The sequence below is a fragment of the Musa acuminata genome, chromosome BXJ3-10 (genome assembly GCF_036884655.1).
Source record: "Musa acuminata AAA Group cultivar baxijiao chromosome BXJ3-10, Cavendish_Baxijiao_AAA, whole genome shotgun sequence".
In the NCBI taxonomy this organism is placed as follows: Eukaryota; Viridiplantae; Streptophyta; class Magnoliopsida; order Zingiberales; family Musaceae; genus Musa; species Musa acuminata.
The window spans coordinates 14,070,092-14,088,850 of record NC_088358.1 but is presented as its reverse complement, the minus strand read 5'-3'; the positions used below and the strand labels follow the sequence as shown (position 1 = coordinate 14,088,850).

General features: G+C 39.4%; 1 non-coding gene across 1 annotated transcript; it reads right to left on the bottom strand.

The window, feature by feature from the left end:
- Positions 1-18,314: 18,314 nt before the first annotated feature.
- LOC135652011 (small nucleolar RNA Z247) lies at positions 18,315-18,453 on the bottom strand. Its single transcript, XR_010502027.1, has one exon. It is a non-coding gene; the product is annotated as a small nucleolar RNA Z247 (small nucleolar RNA).
- Positions 18,454-18,759: the final 306 nt, after the last annotated feature.

The following is an 18,759-nucleotide window of genomic DNA, read 5'->3' as shown; positions in this document are numbered from 1 at the left end:
CTCAAAATCCAAAAAACTTTTTCCGAGTCCTTTTAGATCGTTGACGACATCCGTGAAACGGGTAAACATGTCGCCAATAGTCTCACTCAGTTTCATCCGGAAAAGTTCGAAAGAATGTAACAAAAGATTGATTTTTGACTCTTTCACTCTACTTGTGCCTTCGTGAGTCACTTCGAGTGTGTGCCAAATATCAAATGCGGTTTCACAAACCGAAACACGGTTAAACTCATTTTTATCAAGCGCACAAAATAAGTCATTCATAGCCTTTGCATTAAGAGCGAAAGCCTTCTTCTCCAATTCATTCCAATCGATCATTGGAAGAGAAGACTTCGAAAATCCATTTTCGATAAGATTCCAAAGTTTAAAATCCATAGAAATAAGAAAGATCCTCATTCGGGTCTTCCAATAGGTGTAGTACGTCCCATTGAACATGGGTGGACGTGTAATAGAGTGGCCCTCTTGGTTTCCGGCGTATGCCATCTCTCTTGGGTTTTAATCCGTTTGAGAGTTAACCTGGCTCTGATACCAATTGTTAGGATCAAGAGCACTAAGAGGGGGGGTGGTGAATTAGTGCAGCGGAAAACCTTTTACGATACAAAGTGCATTCGTTCGTTAAAAGTGATTTCGGTAAGAAAGCCGATTCGTAAATCACTTTAACTTTTGTTTAAGCGAGATGCAGCAAAGATATAAATGCAGTTTGCAGTTATGATTCAAATCCGATAGTAGGCGCAAACTGAAATATGATATTCGCACGAAGAAACTGATTTACGTCTAAATGCTGATCCGTAAATCACTTGATTAGGCGAGATGCAGTTTAAGCAAGGATATAAAGGCAGTTTGCAGTTATGATAGAAATCAAAATGTAAACGCAAACTGAATATGATGATCGTACGAAAAAACAGATTTACGTCTAAACACTGATTCGGAAAGTGCCAAACTTGAAACCCGATCGTATATGCGCAGAAAGCAGTAAACTTTAGAGGAGGTTTGCAGTAAAGATAATATGCTCAAAGTAAATGCAAACCGAGATTTAGAGTGGTTTGGTCAATCTTGACCTACACCACTTTTGGCTTCCTCCACCGACGAGGTCACTGACGTCAACTAGAGGCCTTCCTTCAATAGGTGAAGGCCAACCACCCTTTTACAGTTTCACTCCTTTTGACGGGCTTAGGAGACAACCCTTACAGAATTTTCTCTCCTCTCTTTATAGCTCAGAACTTGGAAGAAAAGAGGGAGAAGAACTTTTGGCCTTTACAATAATTTTGAGCTCTAAAAATCACAGAACAAGATCAGGATTTCGGTGTTAGTTGATTGCCTTTTCAGTGCTGAATGGGTGGGGTATTTATAGGCCCCAACCCAGTTCAAATTTGGAGCTCAAAACTGTCAATTCCCGGAATTTCGGGATCAGGCGGTTGCACCTCCTGACTGGAGCGGTTGCACTGCCTGGCAGAGCTCGAAGACTGAGCCTCTGGGCGGTGCCACCTCCTGTCAGGGGCGGTTGCACCTCCTGCCAGAGCTCGAAGACTGAGCTCAGCGGTGCAACCTCCTGACTGAGGTGGTTGCACCGCTCAGCCAGTGCTTAGAGACCGAGCCCAGGCGGTGCCACCTCCTGTTACGGGAGGTTGCACCGCCCAATCTCGCTCGGAGACTGAGCCCAGGCGGTGCCACCGCCTGGCTAGAGCGGTTGCACCTCCCAGTCTTGCTCAGAGACTAAGCCCAGGCGGTGCAACCTCCTGCCTTGGGCGGTTTAACCGCTTGGCAGAAATTAGGGTCCGAATGGGTTGATCCATTCGGCCCAATTTGGGTTTTTCAGGGGCCCAATTGCCCCAAGATTAAGTTAATGGGATCACCTCCCATTTCCAACTTAATCATTGTGCTAACTACGATATTCCCTAAGACATTTACTGCAACTTGCTCTGGTGCGTCAATCGCTTCTTCCAGCGAGCTTCTGGCGAACTTCCGTCGATCATCCGATGAACCCTCGGTGATGCTCCTGCGGACTTCCGGCAAACTCCTGGACTTGCGACGATCCACTTGGCGAGTTTCGACGAGCTTCTTTGGCAAGCTCATGGACTTCTCGGATTTGTTCCCGCAGAACCTCCGACGATTGTCCGAACTTCCGTCGAACTCTCGAACTTCCAATGTGATCATTGTCTTGACTCCGGCGTAACTCCTGCTGCATGTCTTACTTTCATCATAGTTAATCCTGCACACTTATCTCAACATATAGATTAGATAACAAATGACAATTGACTTCATCATCAAAATCCAAGATTCAACAGATTGATGTATAAGAAATCTCTAGTTATAAATCTAAAAAAAAAATTAAGATAAAGCTCATTCAAATTCAAATCGTCAAATCAAAATCATTTTCAAGAGATTTATAAAAAGGATATAGATAGATTCATTAATCTCTCATTTTTAAAAAAATGGTAAGAAGAAACATAGGAGTTCAAAAACAAGATCTTGATTCATAGAGAAATCTCATGTATCAAATATTGAGAAATTAAGATGATGATTCATATAAAAAATATCACAAGTTATAATCAAGAGAAAAATCATCATTTATCTTCAAATCATTCAACTTATTAAATCAACAAAGTCACTTTTAAGAGATTCATAAAAATGATACAAATTGATATATCAAAATCAATTTCATGGTTCACAAAATTTATATCGTAAATAGATTCATTATTTTAATTCCAATGAGAATATTTTTTTCCTTTTTATGTGTTTCATTTTAAGTGATTGATTTCTTATAAGCATGTCTTTTTCATTTATATCAAATCAAAAACATGTATTATTTTTAAAACAAAAAAAAGTCACTTTCATTATGGTAAAAATCGATAGTCCATAAATCACTAAAATTAGCATGCATAATTTTGAAATATAAATTTATTAAGCATAATTATTATGTATCACTACTTTGGGCATGACATCAAAACATTGTTTCAAGTTTTCAAGGTATGCACAATTTCATATTAAGCATGATATTAAACCTTTTAACATTTTCATTAAGACATCAAGCATGGTTTCATTAGACATAAATCATTTTCAATCAAAATCGAAAATCAATACGGAAATCAATATGATACACATTATTGTTTCTTTAGACAAAAGATTTGATTTATCTTTTTATATGATTGATTTTATATAAGTATGCTCAAATTTTTTATATGAAAGCCATCCAACAAAACTCGAAAAGCAATACAAAATCATCACAATACACATAATTGTTTATACCATACAAGAAATTAATCACTAGATTTAATTCTAACATTTTGTTCATTTATCATAAAACATATAATTTTCATGATCATTTTCAAAATTACTAGAATGATAAGCATGATCCTAATTTTTTGTATTTTTATTATATTATTAAACATGTAATTTTCAAGAAAAATAATTAAAATAAATTAAAAAGAACTCATTAAAAAGCATCATGTAATTTCGAAATAAATTAAAGGTATTTTGATTACCTCATCGTCGAATGCCGTTAAGGCGTAGTTTGCCACATCGCCTTTATTGATTTTCTCCTCATCTTTGGAGGAGCTCGATTCATCTTTTGGCAACTTCTTCTTGCATACATAGCAAGTAGTTCTGTTCTTTTTATTCTTTAATTTTTATTTAATGAACTTTTTAAATTTCATAGTGATGAGTTCAAGTTCACCATCACTTGAGCTTATGCTCGAGTGGTCTTCGATTGTTCTAAGTCCGAAATCCTTCCTGTTCTTTGGAAGGTGGTTCTCAAGTTCTTTATGTGCATTACACGTCATTTCATAGGTCATTAGAGACCCGATAAGTTCTTCGATCAAAAAAGTATTCAAATTTTTTTGATTCTTGTATAGCCATTATTTTCGAATTCCAACTCTTATTAAGAAAACGTAAAATTTTATTTACAAGTTCAAAATCCGAAAAACTTCTATCAAGTGCTTTTAAACCATTGATGACATCCGTAAAATGGGTGTACATGTCAACAATGGTTTCACTTAGCTCCATTCGAAAAAGTTCAAAATTATGCATTAAAAAGTTGATTTTCGAATCTTTAACTTTGCTAGTGCCTTCATGTGTGATTTCAAGAGTATGCCAAATTTTGAAAACCATTTCGCACATAGAAATTTGATTAAACTCATTTTTATTTAAGGCATAAATTAAAGACATTTATAGCCTTTGCATTTAAAGAAAAAGTTTTCTTCTCCAAATCATTCCAATGGTTCATTAGAAGAGAAGACCTTCGAAAACTATTTTCAACAATACTCTATAAATTTAAATCCAATGAAAATAAGAAAACTCTCATTCGAGTTTTCCAATAAGTGTAGTCCGTCCCATTGAAAAAGGGAGAACGAACGAGAGAGTGACCCTCTTGAAGCCGAAGAGAGCCATTTCTTGTTAGGTGTTAAACCAAATGAGAAAATGAGGCTCTGATACCAATTGTTAGGAAAGGGGTCAGCACTAAAGGGGGGGTGAATTAGTGCAGCGGTAAAAATTACGTTGGTTCAAAACTTCGTTACGATTAAATCTGTTTCTGATGAAAACCGTTTTATAAATATCTTAACTTAAAACACATTCGTAAATATATTGAAAGTAGTAAGCTATTAAAGAGGTTTGCTCAAAATAAAATGCAAACCAAATTTTAGAGTGGTTCGGTTGTTATGACCTACATCCACTTTGTCGATTTCTCTTCCGTCGAGGCCACTGGCATCCACTATCGATCTTCCTTTAATAGACGAAGATCAACCTCCTTCTTATACCCCACTTCTCCTTTTCACAGGTTAGGAGTCAACCTTTGCAAGCACACACTCCTCCTAAATAGAATTCTAAACTTAGACTACAGGAGGGGATTTCTCTAGTGATTGTAACAGCATTTTCTCACTTTTAAATACTTTGTGCTTATGTAAGTTAACCAAGGATGAGAGGGGGTATTTATAGGCTTCAAGTTGATTCAAACTTCGAGCCTAAAAACATCTCATCCCGAGTTTCCTAGGTCCGGGCGATACCACCACCAGTGTCAGTCAGACACTAACACTGCACTAGGTGGTACCACTGCCTAGTCTGGTGGTACCACTGCCTAGTCTGGCGGTACCACCACCTGGCATTGGGCCACTGGGTAGTACCATCGCCCAGACTGGCGGTACCATTGCTTGACACAATCTCGAAGACTATGCCACGACGGTGCCACTTCTTAGTGTTGAATCTCGGATTTTGATGATGAAGTCAATTGTCATTTGTTGTCTAATCTATGTGTTGAGATAAGTGTGCAGGATTAACTACGATGAAAGTTAGACAAGCAGCAGGAGTTGCGCCGGAGTCAAGTTCATGATCACGTTGGGAGTTCGAGAGTTCGACGGAAGTTCGGACGGTCGTCGGAGGTTCTGCGAGAACAGATCCGAGAAGTCCAGAAGCTTACCAAGCGAAGCTCATCGGAACTCGCCAAGTGGATCGTCGCAAAGTCCAGGAGTTTGTCGGAAGTCCGCAGGAGCATCACCGAGGATTCATCGGATGATCGACGGAAGTTCGCCGGAAACTTGCCGGAAGAAGCGATTGACGCACCGAAGCAAAGCTGCAGAAATTGTCTTAGATTTAATCATAGTTAGCACATTGATTAAGTTGGAAAATGGGAGGTGATCCCATTGGCTTAATCTTGGGGCAATTGGGCCCCTGAAAGATTGAAATTGGGCCGAATGGAGCTAACCATTCGGACTCTGATTGCACCAGGAGGTGCAACCGCCCAGGCCAGGAGGTGGCACTGCCTGGGCTAAGCCTCCCAGCGAGACTGGGTGGTGCAACCTCCCCAGCCAGGAGGTAGCACCGCCTGAGCTCAGTCTTCGAGCAAGACTGGGCGGTGCAACCTCCCTGACAGAGAGGTGGCACCGCTTGAGCTTGGTCTTCGAGCTCTGGCAGAGAGGTGCAACCGCCTCAGTCAAGAGGTGGCACCGCCTGGGCTCAGTCTTCGAGCTCTGCCAGGCGGTGCAACCTCTCCAGTCAAGAGGTGCAACCGCCTGATCCTGGAATTCCGGGATTTGATCGTTTTGAGCTCCAAATTTGAATTGGGTTGGGGCCTATAAATACCCCACCCATTCAGCACTGAAGAGATACAGACCTACACCGAAATCTTGATCTTTTCTGTGATTCTAAAAGCTCAAAAGTGTTGTAAAGCCTTTAAGTCTCCTCCTTCTGTTCTTCAAGTTTTGAGTTGTAAAGTGAGGAGAGAAAGGTCTGTAAAGATTGTCTCCTGAGCCTGTCAAAAGGAGAGAAACTGTAAAAGGGCAGTTGGCCTTCGCCTATTGAAGGAAGGCCTCTAGTTGACGTCGGTGACCTCGTCAGTGGAGGAAGCCAAAAGTTGAGTAGGTCAAGACTGACCGAACCACTCTAAATCTCTGGTTTGCGTTTATTTTGAGCACTTTATCATTACTGCAAACCTCCTTCATAACTATTGCTCTCTGCGCTTTTACGAACAAGTTCTAACTGCTGTTCTTTCCGAATCTGCATTCAGACGTAAATCAGTGTTTTCGTACATTACAGTTTACGTTTACGTTTTGATTCTGCAAAACTGTCTTTTGCGCCTTCACGAACAAGTTTCTAAGTGCTGATCTGTCCGAATCTGCTTTCAGACATAAACTAGTGTTTTTGTACGATATTTACATTGCAGTTTACGTTTACGCCTTGATTCTGCAAAACTGTCTTCTGCGCTTTTACGAACGAGTTTCTAAATTCAGATCCCTTTAAAACTGCGTCTAGACGTAAAATTGCGTTTAGACGTAAAATTGCCCAAATTGTGTTTAGATGTAAACTGAGTTTAGACGTAAATCTGCATTTAGACGTAAATCTGCGTTTAGACGTAAATCTACGTTTAGACGTAAAACTGCGTTTAGATGCAAACTACGTTTAAAACGTAAAACTGCGTTTTAGACGTAAACTGAGTTTAGACGTAAAACTGCGTTTAGACGCAAACTGCATTTAAACGTAAATTGTGTTTAGATGTAAACTGCATTGAATCTTAAGTAATCTTAAAATCGGCTTTTACATCGAAATCGTTTTTATCGAACGAACGCAGCTTTAATTATTTAATCGCTGAAAGATTTCCGCTGCACTAATTCACCCCCCCCCCTCTTAGTGCTCTCGATCCTAACAATTGGTATCAGAGCAAGGTTAACTCTCTAACGGATTAAAACCCAAAGAGAAATGGCATACGTCGGAAACCAAGAGGGGCATTCTATTACGCGTCCACCCATGTTCAGTGGGACGGACTACACCTACTGGAAGACCCGAATGAGGATCTTTCTTATTTCTATGGATTTTGAACTGTAGAATCTTGTCGAAAACGGATTTTCGAAGTCTTCTCTTCCAATGATCGATTGGAATGATTTGGAGAAGAAGGCTTTCGCTCTTAATGCAAAGGCTATGAATGCCTTATTTTGTGCATTTGATAAAAACGAGTTTAACCGTGTTTCAACTTGTGAAACTGCATTTGATATTTGGCACACACTCGAAGTGACCCATGAGGGCACAAGTAGAGTAAAAGAGTCAAAAATCAATTTGTTGTTACATTCTTTCGAACTTTTTCGGATGAAACCGAGTGAAACCATTGGCGACATGTTTACCCATTTCACGGATGTCGTCAACAGTCTAAAAGGACTCGGAAAGAGCTTTTCGGATTTTGAACTTGTTAATAAGATACTAAGATCCCTTCCTAAGAGTTGGGATCCCAAAGTCACTGCTATTCAAGAGGCAAAAGATTTACGAAATTTCCCTCTTGAAGAATTAATCGGGTCATTAATGACCTACGAAATGACTTGTAAGGCTCATGAAGAGCAAGAAGACATCCTTCCAAAGAACAGGAAGGATATGGCACTCAAAACCTCTGAAGATCACTTGAGAGAAAACTCAAGTGATGAGGACTGTGACGATGACTTGGCACTTCTAACTAGAAAATTTAAAAAATTCATTAAAAGAAACAAATTTAAGAATGATACTAAAAATAAACTTGAACCCAAGAAGGATCAAGTTATTTGCTATGAGTGCAAAAAGCCGGGACACTACAAGAGTGATTGTCCCCAAGCCAAAAAGAGAACAATAAAGAAGAAGGCGCTCAAAGCAACATGGGATGATTCGAGCGCATCTGAGGAAGAGGAGTCCAACACCGAGCAAGTTGCTCATTACGCCTTAATGGCTATTGGAGAGGAGGTAACGAATTCATTAAATGCTGATTTATTTTTCGATGAATTATTAAATGCTTTCAATGAGTTACTTGACGAATGCAAGAGTATAAGTAAGAAATATAAATTGCTGAAAAAGGTGCATGATAGTCTTACTTGTGAGTTTGACAAGTTAAAAGTTGAACATCATGATAGTTTAAATTCATGTATCAAATGTCATGACTTAGAAACTTTCCAAAAAGAAAACATGCTACTCAAGGACACCTTGAAGAAATTCGAGGTTGGTAGCAAGTCATTGAACATGATCCTTGCAAACAAGGGTCACGTTCCAAAAAGAGGTGGAATTGGATTTGTGAGAAGTCCTCACCTAAATCCAACCACTTTTATAAAAGGCTCCATCTTACATAATCGACATCAAGACAAATGTAACTTCTGTTGTAAATTTGGACACAAGACACATTGTTGTCCATTCAAGAAAATAAGTCCAAACAAATTGATTTGGGTTCCTAAAGGAACCATGATAAACTCTATGCAACATGATAAACAATACAGATCTATCTTTGAGGCACCCAAAAGCAAATGGGTTCCTAAACATCATCCCTTCCTATAAAAACATTAAAATTTTAGGCCGGAGCAAGAAATAATATTCTGCTCCTTGACTCTCGATAGTCATAAACCAAGAGTCAAAAAGGAACTCGCAACGCTTAAGTAACAAGTGGAAGTTATGAAATCACAAATATGATTTGGATACAACCTTATTAAAAACATATGATATCCAAATTCACATATCCCCTTGATCTTCGAACCCGTCAACACTATCGTCTACGAATTAATTCTTGTATCATGAAGAAACTAAATATGTCATGATCTTAAAAGGGATACCAAATAAACTATCAACATACGTATGACATATGCACGTTAAAAGATCTATCTTAATAAACATTAATTGCTCTGAAATAAAAAACTCTCCTCAAGGCAAAAGCTCCCTGATCAAAATCACATTAGGTGCTCACTGGCTGCAGGCGGTGGCACCTCCAGCTACCACGGGTTGCCAGAGGTTGCACCGCTCCAGCCAGAGGTGCAACCGCCCGCAACTCTGCCTTTTTAAACCACGCTAGGGCCGGCGGTGGAACCGACCCCAACTCACTCCCATTTCCTCCTCTACTCTTCCAAGTCTCCTCCATTCTCATTTCACTCCTCTAAGCCTTCCAAATACCTCCCATTTCGGAGCAAAACATCAAGAATCCTTCCTTCTCTTGAAGATTTCACAAAGGTACTCTCTAAGAAGCCCTTAAATTCTATTTTGTTCTTCATTTACTCTTGCTCATCATCATCCCTCTAAACAGCAGTAGTTATGGGATCTAGAAGATCCTCAAGGGACAAGGGAAAGAGGAGATTAGTAGAAGAGTTTGATTTCACTCTTTTCGATTCAAAAAACCATGCTGAAAAATTTCCCTCTTTCGAACTTAGATGTATCAATAAGGAAAAATACGTAGATCTAAATGAACTAAGAGACTTAGAGACTATCCAATGGTTTGCAAACCTAAATCTACTTCCAATCTTGCAGATTAACGAACCCATCTATCCTAGGCTAGTTAGATTATTTTACAATAACATACAAATAGATGATGAAGAAAGGATGTCCACCTATCTTTTAGGACAACACATCTCAATCACTGATAGGTTCATTTGTGATATGATAGGCATTCCCATAAAAAGCATAGGACTTTACTTTAGAGGATCATGGGATGATGAAAGTATTGGAACATCCTATGTTGAAGCCTTAGGAACAATCTTTGCCAATCCTAACATAGCATTGGTTCCTAAAAGTTGTGAACATCTATTGCCTTTGAACACTAAGATACTTCATTATATCATGACTAGTATAATTCTTCCTAAACAATACCATCATGATGAAATAAGTCAATTGGAATTAGGAACTATGTACTTAATCATGAAGGGACATGACATCTGTCTTGGTTATCTTATCCAACAAAACATGTTAGAATTATCTAAGAAAGATATGATGCTCCCATATGGTGGTATAATCACAAGAATAATGAAAGCTTACGACATTCTAATACCACCAGAAGAAGAAGTAATGAAAGTAGATCGATTCAGCATAATAAACAAAAATCTACTTCACCGACTAAGATGTTACTATAGAAACGGTAATTGGGTTAGAATCCCTAGAAGAACTGATCACCCTCAACCTGAACCAGAACCGGAAACACCAGTATTTAGGGGTACCCAATCTCCTCCAACCCTTTCCTTTGAGGAAACACATCCAGTTGAGCAAACTCATACATCCATCGAAGAAATTGGGATTCGAATGGATCGATTCGAACAGAGACAAGAACGGATTGAACAACGACAAGATCAAATCCTATCTGAGCTGCAGCAAATTCATAGTCAATTTGACTCCTTGTTTAGGCACTTTAATTTTCCACCTCATCAATGAACTTGTTGAACACCTGTTGTTGTTGTAAACTTCTTATGTTACTTCTGATGTGCTGGCTCTAAACATCTATCATGGTAAACATGTATTTTGCGCCTTGTGGTAAAAGTTATCTCAGATTTTTATGGTATCATTACTGTTTGGTATGTGATGTGTCTAAATTAAGAATGTTGTGCTTCGAAACTAAAAGTTTTGAAAACCTTGTGCTTTGATTTCATTCAGAATTAGGAATGTTGATGTGTCCGAATAGATAAACTTGCTAAAATTATTTTTCGGACTATATTGAATTATCAAATCACTTGATTGCCATGTTTCTATGTGAAAATCTGTAACAAAATCTTGTCTGAATGCATCTTATTTATTCGAATGCTATAAAACAGATTTTCTCGTACACTTTCATGAATAAATTTGATGAAGTGATGTGTATGTATTCCATCCTGCAAAATCTTTACAAAAAAGGGGAATAAGTATTTAAAGCAATCTATGTAAAATTACTCTATAAGCTTGCCAATATTATTTTCCTGGTATCATAATTACTATGCTTTTTGTTGATGACAAAGGGGGAGAAATACATGAATTGATAAACACTGTTATGATTAGAAATACTATGAGTGATGCTATAAACACTGCTATGATTATGCCATCCTTGCATCACCAAGAAATATATGAACATGTGCTAAAGTTTGCATTATGCCCTGAGTTGATATCTTATCATGTGAAGAAATTGCAAAACTTGCTAGAATATTTCAAATGTGTGCATCATGTAATAGTGCTTCACAGCTTTATATAATAATGTCCAAACTACATGATGAATAGTTACAAACACAATCATACAAACTTGATGATGTATGTCAAGCCTTGACATCATCTTTGAAGAGATACATCATGAGTATCATGATGAGAGTATTGATAAGTTTAACTGATCTAACTTATCAATACGTCACTTGAATTCTTGGGTCTTGAATTCAAGGTTGACTTATCTCAACTATGGCATATAGACAGGGGGAGTTAAGGATAACTCCATTATCAATTAATTGTCATCATCAAAAAGGGGGAGATTGTTGAATCTCGGATTTTGATGATGAAGTTAATTGTCATTTATTGTCTAATCTATGTGTTGAGATAAGTGTGTAGGATTAACTACGATGAAAGTTAGACAAGCAGCAGGAGTTGCGCCGGAGTCAAGTTCATGATCACGTTGGGAGTTCGAGAGTTCGACGGAAGTTCGGACGGTCGTCGGAGGTTCTGCGAGAACAGATCCGAGAAGTCCAGAAGCTTGCCAAGCGAAGCTCGTCGGAACTCGCCAAGTGGATCGTCGCAAAGTCTAGGAGTTTGTCGGAAGTCCGCAGGAGCATCACCGAGGATTCATCGGATGATCGACGGAAGTTCGCCAGAAACTTGCCGGAAGAAACGATTGACGCACCGAAGCAAAGCTGCAGAAATTGTCTTAGATTTAATCATAGTTAGCACATTGATTAAGTTGGAAAATGGGAGGTGATCCCATTGGCTTAATCTTGGGGCAATTGGGCCCCTGAAAGATTGAAATTGGGCCGAATGGAGCTAACCATTCGGACCATGATTGCACCAGGAGGTGCAACCGCCCAGGCCAGGAGGTGACACCGCCTGGGCTAAGCCTCCCAGCGAGACTGGGCGGTGCAACCTCCCCAGCCAGGAGGTAGCACCGCCTGAGCTCAGTCTTCGAGCAAGACTAGGCGGTGCAACCTCCCTGACAGAGAGGTGGCACCGCTTGAGCTCGGTCTTCGAGCTCTAGCAAAGAGGTGCAACCGCCTCAGTCAAGAGGTGGCACCACCTGGGCTCAGTCTTCGAGCTCTGCCAGGCGGTGCAACCTCTCCAGTCAAGAGGTGCAACCGCCTGATCCCGAAATTCTGGGATTTGATCGTTTTGAGCTCCAAATTTGAATTGGGTTGGGGCCTATAAATACCCCACCCATTCAGCACTGAAGAGATACAGACCTACACCGAAATCTTGATCTTTTCTGTGATTCTAAAAGCTCAAAAGTGTTGTAAAGCCTTTAAGTCTCCTCCTTCTGTTCTTCAAGTTTTGAGTTGTAAAGTGAGGAGAGAAAGGTCTGTAAAGGTTGTCTCCTGAGCCTGTCAAAAGGAGAGAAACTGTAAAAGGGTAGTTGGCCTTCGCCTATTGAAGGAAGGCCTCTAGTTGACGTCGGTGACCTCGTCGGTGGAGGAAGCCAAAAGTGGAGTAGGTCAAGACTGACCGAACCACTCTAAATCTCTGGTTTGCGTTTATTTTGAGCACTTTATCATTACTGCAAACCTCCTTCATAACTACTACTCTCTGCGCTTTTACGAACAAGTTCTAACTGCTGTTCTTTCCGAATCTGCATTCAGACGTAAATCGGTGTTTTCATACATTACAGTTTACGTTTACGTTTTGATTCTGCAAAACTGTCTTCTGCGCCTTCACGAACAAGTTTCTAAGTGCTGATCTGTCCGAATCTGCTTTCAGACGTAAACCAGTGTTTTCGTACGATATTTACATTGTAGTTTACGTTTATGCCTTGATTCTGCAAAACTGTCTTCTGCGCTTTTACGAACGAGTTTCTAAGTTCAGATCCCTTTAAAACTGCGTCTAGACGTAAAATTGCGTTTAGACGTAAAACTGCCCAAACTGTGTTTAGATGTAAACTGAGTTTAGACGTAAATCTGCGTTTAGACGTAAATCTACGTTTAGACGTAAATCTACGTTTAGATGTAAAACTGCGTTTAGACGCAAACTACGTTTAAAACGTAAAACTGCGTTTTAGAGGTAAACTGAGTTTAGACGTAAATCTGCGTTTAGACGTAAATCTGCGTTTAGACGTAAAACTGCGTTTAGACGCAAACTGCATTTAAACGTAAATTGTGTTTAGACGTAAACTGCATTGAATCTTAAGTAATCTTAAAATCGGCTTTTACATCGAAATCGTTTTTATCGAACGAACGCAGCTTTAATTATTTAATCGCTGAAAGATTTCCGCTGCACTAATTCACCCCCCCCCCCCTCTTAGTGCTCTCGATCCTAACACTTAGGTCACTATTTGGGCCTTTCATTGGGCCCAACACAGTCCTTACATAGGCCCAACTGACCATTAATTGAGTTGGTCCAAATCCAATCCCAATAGTACTAACTACGAATTCTAAGACATTTCCTAAGCTAAACAAGTCCGTAAGTCTAGTTTCTTCCGGCGAGCTTCCGTTGATCTTTCGGTGAACTTCCGATGATCTCTCGGCAATGTTCCAGTGGACTCCCGGCAAGCTCCTGGACTTCATGATGATCTTCTTGGTGAGTTTCAATGAGCTTCTCTTGAAAGCTCCGAGACTTCTCAGCTGGTTCTTGTAGAACTTCCGACGAACGTCCGGACTTCCGACGAACTCTCGAACTCCCAACAAAATCACGTTATTAACTTTGGGACTTCATTTTGCTTTATGCCTTGCTATCGTAGTTAATCCTGCACATGTAAAAACATACTTCGATCTAAACAATTATTACTAAGCTTGAATCATATTCTCCGGCATGTCATTGGTCTATCGATGCTTTGTCCGATTCTTTGACGCATCGTCCTCTCTTGTGGCCTATTGCCCAATCAGCCAGTTGACTCCGCAACTCTAATATGCTTTTTGCAATATTCGCTCTTCTTGGCCCGATGCCCGAATCCATAGCCCGAAGCTTTCTGTCGATACGTCGACCGATCCTCCGGCCCGACGTCCAATCTTCTGACATGTTTCTCTAGCCCAACATGATTCTTCCTACTTTAATTGTCTCATCCTGATTGAAGCATCCTATGTCACGAAAAACATAGATCAAATCATAAACACTTATCAATTAGTTTCATCATTAAAATACGAGATTCAATAAGAGGGTGTTATTTTAGAGGACAATGGGATGATGAAACAGTTGAGACTACGTACATTGATGCCTTAGGAACAATTTTTGGCAATCCTAACTTAATGATTCTTCCAAAAAGCTATGAACATTTACTACCTTTAAGCACCAAAATACTTCATCACATCTTGATAAGTATAATTCTTCCAAAGCAATATCATCATGATGAAGTAAGCCAAATGGAACTAGGTACCATGTATTGGATTATGAAGGGACATAACAATTGTTTTGGTTACCTAATCCAACAAAACATGGTTGAACTATCAAAAAAGGACATGATGCTTTCATATGGTGGCTTAATCACAAGACTACTCTATGCCTATGATATTGTCATTCCACTCGACGAAGAAGTTATAAAACTAGACAGATTTATTATCATAAATAGAAATCTACTTTGACGGATGAGATGTACATTTAGAAATAGTATATGGACTAGAATACCTAGAAGGACTGATCCCCTCCAACCTGAATTAGAGCCTAAAATATCAGTTTTTAGGGGTAATCTATCTCCTCCAATTGGTCCCTTTGAGGAATCACCTTCAGTAGAGCAAGCACCTCCCTCATCTATCGACGACATAGGGACTCGAATGGATCAATTTGAACAACGTCAAGATCGACTTAAATAATGCCAAGATCAAATTTTGATTGAGCTGTAGTAGATTCATCAATAACTCAATACCCTATTTAGACATTTTGACTGGCCACCACCTGAATAATTAATTATGACTTTTTACTGATGACAAAGGGGGGGAAATGGATGAAATCCCCTTCTTTTATTTCTGCTTACCTTGATGTTGTAATCTTATGTTGTTTACCTTGATGTTGTAAACCTAAAAATGCTACTTACTTTGATGATTACAATTATGTGCTTTGATTTCCATGTTATCTCTTCAAATGATGAGTATGATATCATGCTTACCTTGATGCTGAAAATTTCTAACATGCTTACTTTGATGCTTGAAATTTTTGTGATTTTGACTCAAAAATGGATGTCATGTCTTGACATCATTTTTATCGACGAATACGTGGTATAATCTTTAGATTTGGTAAATCATGATGTGCATGATGATAATAAGTCTAAATTATCAATTTGATGCTTGAATTCAAAGGCATTGAATTCAAGAGTATCTTTTCTCAATTATGGCATATAGATAGGGGGAGTTAAGATTAACTCCATCACCAATTGGTTGTCATCATCAAAAAGGGGGAGATTATTGAATCTCGGATTTTGATGATAAAATTAATTAATAAATTATTTGATATAATCCATGTGTTAAGATAAGTGTGCAGGATTAACTACGATAGTCGTAAGGCGTAAAGCAAATGATGGGCCGGAGTTGAAGACTCGGATAATATAATGGGAGTTCACCGAGAGTTCATCGGAAGATCACCGGAAGCATGTCGGAAGACTAATCGAGAGTTGGTCGGGAGTTCATTGGAAGCATGCCGAAAGACTAGCCGAGAGTTGGTCGGGAGTTCGTTGGAAGCTTGCTGAAAATCCGGGATGAGACACTTTTTGGCTCCATTTTTGAAAGCCATTGGGGCCTATAAATACCCCACCCTTTTTAGCATGAAAAGACACTGAAGTGTGATTATAATCTTGAGTTATTAGGGTGTACAAGTGTTGTAAACAAGTGCTAGAGTCCTCCTCCTCCCTCTCTAAATTTTAAGATCATTCAAGAGACGTGTGAGACTTGTAAGGGTTCTCTCCTAAACCCGACAAAAGGAGAAAGAGCTATAAAAGGTGATTGGTCTTCACCTATTGAAGGAAGTCCTATAGTGGACACCGGTGACCTCGACAGAGGAGGAATCCGAAAGTGGATGTAGGTCACATTGACCGAACCACTCTAAATTCTGGTTTACATTTAATTTTAAGCAATTTACTTTAACTGCAAATCATTTCATAGCAAATTGCTTCTTCTCCTTATCTTGCTTTCACTACGCTTACACTCTCTTACGTTTCAAGTTGCTATCTTTCTAAATCATTTTCCTTCGAACGTATGAAATATTTTATGAAATCGAAGAATTTTTCGCTGCACTAATTCATCCCCCCCCCCCTCTTAGTGCCACTCTTGATCCTAACAAATTAAGGGTCCCCTTAATATATCGTAATATTTGTTTGACTGCAAACTAGTGCATAGTAGACGATCTCTGTATATACTGTGATAATTTGTTGACTACAAAGGAGATGTTCGGATGGGTGAGAGCTAAGTACTATAAGGAACCAACAACTTATCGATATTGAGTGGGCTCCGTAGCAAGACTTCCATCAGATAATTTGAGAGAGCCACTAGTAGAGAGATGAGTTGTAACCGCATTTGCGTCCTGCATGTTTGTTTCTGATAATAAATCTTGAATGTACTTTCTTTGTAAGAGAAAGAGACCGGAAGATGTGAATATAGCTTCTATGCCCAGAAAGTAGTTCAAGGGTCCTAGATCTTTAGGCAAGAACCGATCTGCCAACTGTTTGATGAACGCTTGGATTTCTATGGGATTGTTGCTTGTGATAATGATGTCATCCATATATACCAGAATTTATATTGTGTCACCACGTTGTTATCATAGAAATAACAAGGTATCGAATTTGGAGTTGAGAAAGCCAATTGAAGTAAGAAAAGAGCCAAGTTCTGTGTACTAAGCTCTTAGAGCCTGACGAAGTCCATAAATAACTTTTCGCAGTTTGTAAACATGCCCTAGATACTGAGGATGAGTGAAACCAAGAGGTTGTTGCATAAAAACAGCTTTGGTTAGAGTCTCTTGTAAAAAGAAATTATTAACATCCAATTATCATAATTTCCAACCCTTAGTGGTAGCCAAACTCAAGATAAGTTGGATTGTTGTCGGCTTAACAATGAGACTAAATATCTCAGTGAAATTAACTCCAGGTCTTTGATGAAACCCTTTGGCGATGAGGCATGCTTTATATCGGGCTATAGAGCCACTTGGGTTCTGCTTAATTCGAAAGACCCACTTACACTCGATGATATTTTGTGTATGATAAGAGGGTACTAGATCCCATATTGAGTTATGGCGAAGGGCATTATAATCCTCACACATGGTGGCACACTAATACGGAGATTTTTAGGCTTGAGTGAAGGTGGTGGGTTCAACGGTGGTGGATGAGGAATCAATGATAGCATGTAGGTTAAGGATCTGATGTGGTTTGAAAATACCACTCTTAGAGCGTCTGGTCATAAGATGGTTGGAGACTATAAGACCATGAGGTTGAGTTTAATATGAGGGGCGCATAAAACATCATCGAGTATAAATGTGATAGTATCAGAAGTAAGCGTTGTGGAACCAGTATGAGTTATAGGAAGTCCTTTATCATCACCGATGATGATATCTTCATCACCACCATATGTATTGTGAAGAGACAAATTCTGAAGATCAATGGTGATGTGATGGGAGGCGCCAGAATCGACAATCCAGTTGGGCTGGCTAGTCATCGGTATAGTTAAGAGATTTGCCTAAGGCCAGTGAGATGGAGCAGGGAGGTAGGGTCGAGACCAACAAACTTTAGCGAAGTGTCTGATTTTATCACACAACTAGTAGACAACCCATCTTTGGTGGCTTGGTGGGGCAAGATGCCAAGACGGACGATTATTAGAGTTGCCACTTTGTGAGAAGTTATGATTAGGAGGATAAGGGGTTTTGCATAGAATCGATAGGATTAAGATGTGTATTGACCAAACCTTTGGAGATGTTCGGAGGGTACCGAGTGCCCTTCCTCTTAGACTTATGACTGACTTGAGCTGTGATAGTCAGTCCGGGTAGCTTGTCCTCACGCTTCAAATACGTCTCATAATCAATCAATTTGTCATAGAGTTCTTCAAATGATACTAGCGTGTTGTGTGCCCGAATTGCAACTGCAAACTCCTTATAATCATCTTCGAGGCCATTAAGGGTATGGATGATGATCTCTTCATCACATAGGGAATAACCAATCAAAGCCAAATCATCGATGATAACTTTAATATTTTGTAGATAATCAGTGATAATACTCCCCTCTTGTTTTGTCACCATTAGCTTGGAACAAAGACTGAGCTTACGAGTACGTGAATGATTCACCAAGGTAGTTTGCACTTTAGACCATGCTTCGGCAGCAGTCCCACATGAGGATATCAATGGAGTGACGGATCCAGCAATGAAGGCTTGAATAGCTTGTAGGATGAGACGATTTTGACGTAGCCATAATTTGTGAGCCGGATTTGGTACTGGACTGGGTTCTAAGGATGTTGATCA